General features: G+C 48.6%; 1 long non-coding RNA gene across 1 annotated transcript; it reads left to right on the top strand.

Moving 5' to 3' along the window:
• Positions 1-1,673: 1,673 nt before the first annotated feature.
• LOC118580695 lies at positions 1,674-7,661 on the top strand. The gene is made up of 5 exons (XR_004944554.1): positions 1,674-1,754; positions 2,218-2,349; positions 2,535-3,245; positions 5,172-5,220; positions 7,207-7,661. It is a non-coding gene; the product is annotated as an uncharacterized LOC118580695 (long non-coding RNA).
• Positions 7,662-9,694: the final 2,033 nt, after the last annotated feature.

Raw genomic sequence — 9,694 nt, forward strand, 5'->3', positions numbered from 1 at the left:
AGTTGGAGGCTTCACTCTTAGAGGCCTGGGTGTTGCCTCTGGATTCTTCCCCTGGATTGTCCCTTGTCATAATGGATCATAACTTAGAGCAGAATGACCCTCTTAGCCATGGGCGTGATGGCTAGTCTTGGTTGTCAAACTGACCCATTGGAATCAGCTAAAACTCAAGCGTGGCATACCTCTGAGGGGTTCTCTTGATTGGATTATTTGAGGTGGGTAGAACCACCCTAAATCTGGGCCACTCCTTTTAGTGGCAGCTGGCATAAAAGGACATGGAAGAAGGAAGCTTTTGCTTTTTGCCCTTACTCTCTGGCATGTTTGTATATTCTGCTGCTGAGACATTCCTTCCCTAGTACTAGAACCCACTACTCTGCAAGTCCAACGTAGATGCAAGACTGGCTTAGACATCCAGCCTCGTGGACTGAATAACTACCAGATTCTTGGCCTTTCCATCAGGAGACAGTTATTACTGAGTAGCTGGACCACAGCCACTTTAAGAAATACCACACACACACACACACACACACACACACACACACACACACATGATGAATACAATGAGTGTGTTGCAAGATACTCATATATACTCTCTACACACACACACACACACATGATGAATACAATGAGTGTGTTGCAAGATACTCATATATACTCTCTCTACACACACACACACACACACACACACACACACACACACACACACGCATACACATCCCTTAGTGATGAGCTGACTTATTCTGACTTGCTATTGTCACTGGTCAAGGGAGGAACCAGCCATGAGCTGTGTCAGGATCCTGGTTCATTTTTTGCTCCTTGTCTTTGGTGGAGGTGTATGTCACAGTACCCTGCAGGGTTCCTTTTCCCTTCTTCATTGATTAGAAATAGTTAGCATTTTCTTGTGATGTGCACGTCCTGTGAGCTATAGAGAGGTGTGTAATATACGGTCCCTGTACTCTAGAATGGTCATCTGACCCAAGATGGAGAAGGGAGTACTGAGTAACACCCTGTGGCCTCCTAATCAGCCCTCAGCCCCCAGACTCCTTGGGATGTCTGTCTGCGAAGGCCTCAGCTGCCCACAGCAGGCCCAAAGCAGCTCATCGAGCCTCATTTTCCTTCTGGTCTAGTACAAATCAGCTGCCCAGCTTAAGCCTGCAGTTGGGGCAGAGAAGTAAGGAAGTGGAAATGTTCTAAATTTGTGAAGTTCAGGCGTGGAGTTTGGGGGTGACGCACTGATGGCTGTTCAGGGTGGGTGTCTTTCACTGAAGGAGCCATCTGCCTCCACACCTGGGGCCATCCTGGGTTTCCCTCCTGTAGGAGCACCACGTGGGAGGCTGAGGAAGAAAGACCAGAGTTCAAAGTTAGTCTGGACTACATGGGGGTGGGGCTTTGTCTCAACAGATTTTAGGCTAGAATTAAAAAAGGAGAACTGTTGAGGAACCAGGCACCATTTGCTCCCCCTTGGCCAGGTCTTGTCCCCCCCCCCCCCCCCAGCTTCCCGATGACAAGGCCGTGGACAGAGGCCGCGAGCAGGAGGAAGCTGATTACTGTAGCAGCTGCCTCTTGCTTTTCAGTGGAAATTCCCCTTATTTTGCTGCCCATTGGGCATTAACTTTTTTTTTTTTTTCTTTAAATCCTCTCCCACCTCAGCTTGGGGAGGAGACTCCTGACTCAGGAAATTAGAGGCCTCCCAGAGAGTGGCAATAACCTGATGCTCAATGGATGTTTCTTGGATTCTCAGTCACGGAGCACACCAAGTAAGTCCTCTGCATTCTGTGATGGAGCACAGCTTTGTGCATGTCATATTCCGTTGAGACTCTCAGAGTCCCATGGAGCCCCTGCCCGCCCGCTGAGGGGCTGGCTGGCTGGCTTTGCGGGGCGTCACCAAACAGAAGAAGGCTTTCACAGTGCCTGTGGTGGCTGGTTCATGTGCCACCTTGGCTAAACTGCAGTGCAAGATGTTCTTGGTCAGACATTATGGTAGTTTGAATGAAAATGTCCCCCATAGCCTCATGTATTTGGTCTCTTGTTGACGTAACTGTTTGTGGAGATTTCTGAAGCGTGGCCTTGATGGAGAAAGTGTCTTTCCCCTTCCTGTTTGTGGTTCCAGATGTGAGCTCTCAGGCTTCCGTTCCTGCCGACTTGTCACAGCTCTGCTTCTCCATCATGACCTCTTGTCCTGCTGGAACCATTGGCCAAAATCAACCTTCTCTTCCTTAGGTTGCCTTGGTCAAGGTGTTTCATCACAGCAACAGAAAACTCATCCGGGTGTTTTGGACATTGTTGCTGGGAAGGTGGTTTGTGGATGCCACCAGGAGGCCTTCGGCACAGGAGACCACCTGCACTGCATGGGTGGGCCTTGTCTAGTTAGCAGTAAGGCATGCTACCGGGGAGGGAGGGAAGGAGGGGTTCTGGTTCTGCCTAAGCCGTGGGAGTTCCCAGTCTGTGACTCTGCCTGCAAGCACCAGGCTTGCCCTGCTTTCCCTCCACCTCGTGAATCAGTTCCTTAAAAGTCCCCTGACTTTCTTTCTCCACAGATAGACCCTTTGGCTCGGTCCTGTGGAGGACTCTGACTGGCGGAACCTGAACCTATGCCCCTTCCCCAGGCTGATTCTGGGGTGGCGCCATCACATTTCCTTCGGAGAACAGACTCGGCTGCAGAATGACCTGGAAGAGGCCGTGACTCTGATTGTTTCGAGCGGGCTCTTGAGAGGAAACCTGTTTGCTCTGCGGCTTCCGGGGAGGCTCTTTGTGGATGCTGGTTAATGAAGCAGATTGTTTTTTTGCCTCTTAAGTATCCTCTAATTAATTTCGCAATGAACACTTGCGGCCTCCTGATACCGTAGAGCTGAGTGGAGAGCTTGGGAGCTAATGAGAGTTGGACACAAAGTGGGTAAAGGTCTGTGCTGAGCCAGTGAGGTCGGGGCTCCCTTTCCTGTGCATTTTACCCCGAGCTGAGGCCCTTGCTACCTGCCTTCTTTGGCTCCTGGGCACCCAGCCCTTCCACTCTCCACAGCAGCTTCCTTGGACGGTCTCTCTCTCGCTGGAGCAGGCAGGTTACGTTCACACTCCCTGCCTTGTGGTTGGTCGCTTCCTGTTCTCAGATCCTCGACCTTGCTCTGCATGGAACAATAGATTCCTCCCGAGGATAGCGCCTGACCGCAGCCCCCTGAGTCGTGGGGAGTGACAGAATGAACCCCTCTCCACTGCTGACCCACTCACCAAAGGAACCTGCGGCTGGATTTGAGGTTTGTGAACGCTGTGGGTTTGTCCTGAGGGAGGGACTGCCAGTCTCTTCACCAGGGCCACATGGTTTCCTTTTAGATGAGTGTCTGCCCGCTCCTTCCACATGCTGGAATCACGTGATTAGAGCTGGGCGTTGTCTGTCTTTTTCTCTGCATTTCTCAGCTGTCCTCCTTTGTGAATTCCCGAAGCTCTCTTTGGAACAGAGTCTGTCTTTTATTACACTGACTATTTTTTTTTTTTTTAAGATTTATTTTTATTTTCTGTGTATGGTTGTTTTGCCTGCCTGTATATATGTGCACCACATGCATGCAGTACCCATGGAGATCAGAAGAGGGCACCAGATCTCCTGGAGCTGGAGTTAAAAGTTGTGACAGGTCATATGAGTGAGTGCTGGGAATCAAACCTGGGTCCTCTACAAGAGCAGTAAGTGCTCTTAGCCATCCCTCCAGCCCAGTGCAGAGTCTCCTGACTCGTAAGGTTACCTTTTCATTTGCAATCTTTCCTGGAAATTCACCTCCCTTTGTGGGAGTCGAGTGTGTGTTATAGTGACAGTAGCACCCGAATAAATGAAAGAATCAAGTTTTAACCAGGAAGAGAGAGAAAAGAAAGGACTCAGTGATCCTTTAATCAGTTGCATATGCTGTGTATGCATGTGTGTGCATGTGTGTGCATAACAGCATGCGGGTGTCTGTGCACATGCTATGTGCTGACAGCCTGTTAATATGTGTGCTCATGATACTGCATGTTCCTGACAAGATGTGTACGTGTGTACATGGCAGTGTGTACATGACATTCCACTTGAACACACTTGACTCTCTACTTTGAAATGAAATGCTTACCTGATGGGTATGCACATGTGTGTACAGCAGGCAGGGTGTTTATGTGTGTGCATGATAGCACGTGTGAATGTGTGCCTGGCAGAGCATGCAGGACAGTGCGGGCATGTTTGTATGACAGTGTATGCATGTCAGCACCTATGCATGCATGGCAGGGTGTGTGTGCACCTCTAGGTGGTGGTGGAGTATCACTGAAATAAAAATGCCATTAATCAATGAGGAGGGACTTTTAAATTAGCAGAAGCCCAAGATTGGAGATTAATTTTTTAAATGTTTCCTAACAAGAAAAATGAAGCGAATAAATTGTGACAATTGGGAAGTAATGAAGACCTTGCAGGGATGGCGCCTTGCCAGAGGCAGATAAGGGAATTCTCAACAGCTCTGCACAAATGTGAATCAGTGGGCTGGGAAACATGCATCTTCAAGCATTAGGGGAATTGGCGTGCTCTCTTTTTGAACCCAAGTAGTCATCTTTGAAATGTCTTCAAGGACGTGCCAAGGAAGGCAATGGAGCTGAGGCCATTACTGTGCCGGGTTCCCACCCAGACCTTGCACTCCATCCAAGTCAAGCCTCATTGCCTGCCCCGGTGGGTGTCGAGGTCTGTGTCTACCTGGTGCCCCTGGGACACACCCACCTGTGGATAGTACTGGTCACCACTGGGATGCTTGAGTGGGTTGCCGGCAATGTGGAAAGGAGAGAAGGATGTAGGGGCCTGGAAAATGGAGGTATTCACCTGTAGTTGGAAAGAGCGGTCTGAGGTGAGTTCAACTCCACACACCAGGACTGCTGGGGCCTGCGCTGCTGTTTCTGTGAGTGTTTGCATCTGAGGCAAAGACCCACCGGCATGCCCACTTCTCACAGTTTGTTCCAGCAAACCACTTGCACATGGTCTCCAGTTTCCCAAGTGTCCGGCTCCCGTAGGAGCAAGCTCAGGTTCTTGTCCAGGATCAGGCCCTGGATGCTGACAGCAGCCATTAAACCTACAGTGCCTTTGCCCATCTGCTTTCAGTCCTGGCTCCTCACCTCACCTTTTATTGCCTGTCTCTCGAATACAATAAATATCTGATGGTTGCTTTTGTCTTGGATTTTAGTTTGGAAAAGCTAATGACATTCGTAATCACCACCGGCAACACATTTACGGTATGTACAAGAAGCCAGGTGCAATGGGAAACCTTTCAATACTCACTTCACAGATGAGGAAATAAAACAGAAAATTCAGCGACTTCAACAGGGGAACTGTGCAGTTTGTAGCGACAAAGGCTGGCTCTGAGGGCAAGGCCACACTGCATGTTTCGATTCCTCAAGCACGGGGTGAGGAGTCCCGTGTCCAAGGGCTCAATGAATGCATACAGAATACAGAGATTTGACAGGTCAGATAAACGAATTTCATTGTGTGACCTGATTCCTCACACAAACTTTGAGTAGGTAAAGCAAGGTGCTCCAGGCTGAGTGTCCGGTGTGCCTGTCTTGTTAATTACATCCCAGCTGGAGGCCGGCACATGCTCCTTTGTACCTGCTCCTCCATGCCTGTTTAATGTGTGTTCGGCCGCTGGAGACTGACCAGGACTCAGTAACCACTGCTGTGGTTACTGCTCAGGTTTGGACTTCTGGTTGCCCTGGACATGTATTTATATTAAAATAAAGGCCTGTCTGGGGTACTCTGTGGATAGGGTAACAGAACTTACGTTTTTCCTTCCGGTGGTTCTCAGTCCTGTTGTGCAGGGGACTCTGGGGACTTGAGCTTTCAGGAAGTGGGATCCCAACTTCAGGCAGTTCAAGAGGAATGTCTAGGGTGTGGAGAGAGTAGAGCTGTAAGGCTCAGACCTGTGCACCGGACTGAAATGACTGCTTAATTTGTTGTGGAATAATCTTTTTGTACACTGTGAAGACGTGTCTTTGCCAAGGCGCCTTCTGATTGGTTTAATAAAGAGCTGAATGGTTAATAGCTAGCCAGGAAGAGGTTAGGCAGGACTTCTGGGTAGAGAGAGATGAGGAGATGAAGCTAGGCTTGGGAGAGACGCCAGAGGACACAGAGAGGAAACAGGAGGTGCAAGATAAAATAGAGGTAAAAAGCCATGAGGCAAAATGTAGATTAATATAAATGGGTTAATTTAAGTTATAAGAGCTAGTGGGACATGTGGTGATATATTATGTACCCCAATAAATCTTGCCAGAGGATTGGAGGACAGAGGCAGCCATTAGATTAGACATAGAGGTCAGGCCAGTGGCAGCACACACCCTTAATCCTATCACTCGGGAGGCAGAGATTCATCTGGGTCTCTGTGAGTTCAAGGCCTCACTGGAAACAAAGCCAGGCAGTGGTGGCACACACCTTTAATTCCAGTACTGGGAAGCACACTCGCCTTTAATCCCAGAAAGTGATGACAGGGTGGAGAAAGATATGTAAGGCGTGAGGAAACAGGAACTTAAGCAGTTCAGCTGAGACCCATTCGGGTGAAGACTCAAAGGCTTTCAGTAAGAGGATTCATGGAGTTGGTGAGGTAGTAGGTGGTGGCTGTGGCTTGCTCTGCTTCTCTGATCTTTTGGCTTTTACCCCAATATCTGGTACTTTTTTTTTTTAAACTAAAGATTATCTAAGATTTGTGTTATAGGACAAGCCTAAGTTTTCATAATTAATAGTAAGTCTCTGTGTCATTTTTTGTGAGCTGGCAGCCTAAAGAAAAATCCATTTACATTTATTATTATCATTTATTTATGGGACATGCTCTCATATAACCAAGGCTGGTCTAAAACTCACGAGACAGCCAAGGATGGACTTGAACTCTTGGTGGTCTTGTCTGCACCTCCCATCTGTTTGGGTGACAGGTGGGCACCACTGCACTCAGCTTCGTAGTTATAGTTTTCTGGTGAGAACCTCTGAGATCTACTCTCAGTAATTTTCAAATGCACAGTATTTACTGCTTATAGCCACCAGCATGGCCTAGAGTCACCTAGGAGACAAACCTCCAGGCAGGTACATGGAGGTGTTTCTAGATTGGATTAACCGAGGTGGGGGGAGAACTGTGGGAGGCTCCACTGTGGGATGGGGTTCTGGGCTGAATAAAAAGTAGAAGGAAGTGACCATTACCATCCCTCTCTTCTCTCTCCCCGGCTTCCTGATTGCAGACTCAATGTAACCAGTCTCCTTGCTCCTGATGCCACGCCCTCCCCTGCCACGCCCCCTGCCACGCCCTTCCTGCTGCCAGGCCTTCCCGGATGCCACGCCCTCCCTGTAACATGCGCTGTAACCTCAAACTGGGAGCCACAACAAGCCCTTTCTAAGTTGCCTCTGAGAGACATTTTGGTCATAGCAATGAGAAAAGAAAGTAACTGAAAACCAGTATAAGAGTGAGGCCATTGCTGCTGACCAACCTGACCTTTGGAACTGTGCTGTGGGAGGAAAGCAGTTCGTACTGGGCTCTGTTCTGTCTGACTGGTCTAGGCATGTGTTTTGGGGCCCCAACATGCTTCCTGTGTACCAGCTGCCACATTTCACAAAACTGTCAGTCATGGTCCTCATTCCTTCTTACCCATAGGGAAGCTAAGGCTTGGTGGGGGGGTGTTTGCTCTGTGTGCTTAATAAACAGTGTTGACTTATTTGTGCCTGAGAACCCTAAGGATTAGTGTTTTGATTTTTTCATTATCCTAACAAAATAATTGTAGCTTCTGGCTCTATTGTGGGAGGGCAGGCATATTTTATGGTTTTGTGGGTTGGAGAGAAGGCTCAATGGTTAAGAACACTGGCTACTTTTCCAGAGGACCTGGATTTGATTCTCAGCACCCACATGGCAGCTCACAACTGTCTGTACTTTAGCCCCAGGGGACCTGATGCTCTCTTCTGGGCCCTGATGGCACCAGCACACACATGGTGTACAAATACACACACACACACACACACACACACACACACACACAGAATTAATCAATCTTCTGTGCCTGCAAATGGAAAACCCAAAGGGGAGGGAGAGCGAGAGAGGAATAGAAGAGAGATGTTTGGGTTAGAGTTTTGCAATATAGCTCAGGCTGGTCTAGAACTCACAATCCCTGTGCCTCGGGCATACCCCAGCATACTTGGTTCCACTTATTTCTAGAGGAGCAAGAAAGACAGAAGGGAGGAAGATGGGGACCCGTCAGTTGAGGGTCTGGTTGAGCTCATGTAAGGATCTGCTTTGTTCGTGTTCTTCATCTTGACCTCCAGAAGGCCCAGCGACTCTCCACACTGTGTTTGCATAGTCCGTGGCTAACCCGGAGACACAACCTTGCTCTCTTTTCCTCATGCTCATCACAAGGAAATCATTCATGCTGGGCTAGATTCCTGAGGAAATTAGTCACCCACAGTTCCAAACAGGGCTCAGGGCACTTAATGAGCGCATTCTTTGACTATAAAGAAACCACAGCTGCCCATGAATAATAAAGTCATTTCTTCCTCACCTGTTAAATGCACTCCAAAGACCTGCTCAAGGGCACCTGTTGCTACCTCCTTGACATTTGTGAACATGCCCTCATGTCTCTCCGGGTATCTTCCACCTTCTAGAACCCACATCATCTCTGTCCCTCATGTGTCCAGAATCTCAAGTACTAGAAGATTGCCTTAGATAGCTCGTAATTTTGTTTGTCAGATCAAATACAGGACACCCAGTTCAACAAGCAGACAACAACCTGTGTTTTAGTATAATTTGTGTCCCACATGATATTGATGGCACAGTCTAAGTTTTCACAGGACATGTTGATGGTTAAAAAAAAGTGTTCAGGATTTATCTGAAATTCAAATTTACCTGGCTGTCTCTTATTTCTCTTGCTAAATTCCCAACTATTTATATGTAACTGTATTTGAAGTGTGTGTGTGTGTGTGTGTGTGTGTGTGTGTGTGTGTGTGTGTTTACCAAGTGAACTTCTGATCGGAAATGGTCTCTGTGTTTATGGTTTGATGGGGAAGAAAGGATTCTGTGAATTGAGCTATGGGGATTGGCGGGTGGGGAAGGTAGGCAGGAGTGAATGTGGTGCCCAAAGGTGGTGCCCGCTCCCTGGGCTGTCTGACTTCCCAGCTTTGCAGGGTAGGAAAGTCACAGGTGCCCATGTGTCTCCCTCAGGCCCTTTCTGACCGCAGATGAAAGTTCCCAGGCTGGCTATCCCAGATGTGGACACCAGAGGGCGCCTGGCACCGCGGTCTGTCCAGGCTGGCAGGATTTTTTGTGGGCAGAATGCTTTGTGATTTGAAAGTGCTGAGTCCAGCCCCCAGAGGTCAATTTTGAGTTGAAATAAAGGAAGCAGAAGCTGGGAGGGAGAGAAAGAGGGAGAGAAAGAGGGAGGGAGGGAGAGAGAGAGAGAGAGAGAGAGAGAGAGAGAGAGAGAGAGAGAGAGAGCGCCCGCCCACAGAGACTCTTTATGGAACAGTGACTGGTGAACGGAACTTGGGCGACAGGAATTATTCTGTGACTACCTTTGTAAACTAGCGTTCCCAGAAAAAGGCCTCCCCACACCCTGCTCCCACCCCGGTAGAAGACTCTGCTTGACTGTGGAGCGTTGGGTTTGCATGTCCGGAACTAGGTTATCTTGCACTGCTTTCTTCAGTTTCAATAGCAGCGACTGCCCATCTCTCTGCCTGACTTATGTC

The sequence above is a fragment of the Onychomys torridus genome, chromosome 3 (genome assembly GCF_903995425.1).
Source record: "Onychomys torridus chromosome 3, mOncTor1.1, whole genome shotgun sequence".
Lineage (NCBI taxonomy): Eukaryota > Metazoa > Chordata > Mammalia > Rodentia > Cricetidae > Onychomys > Onychomys torridus.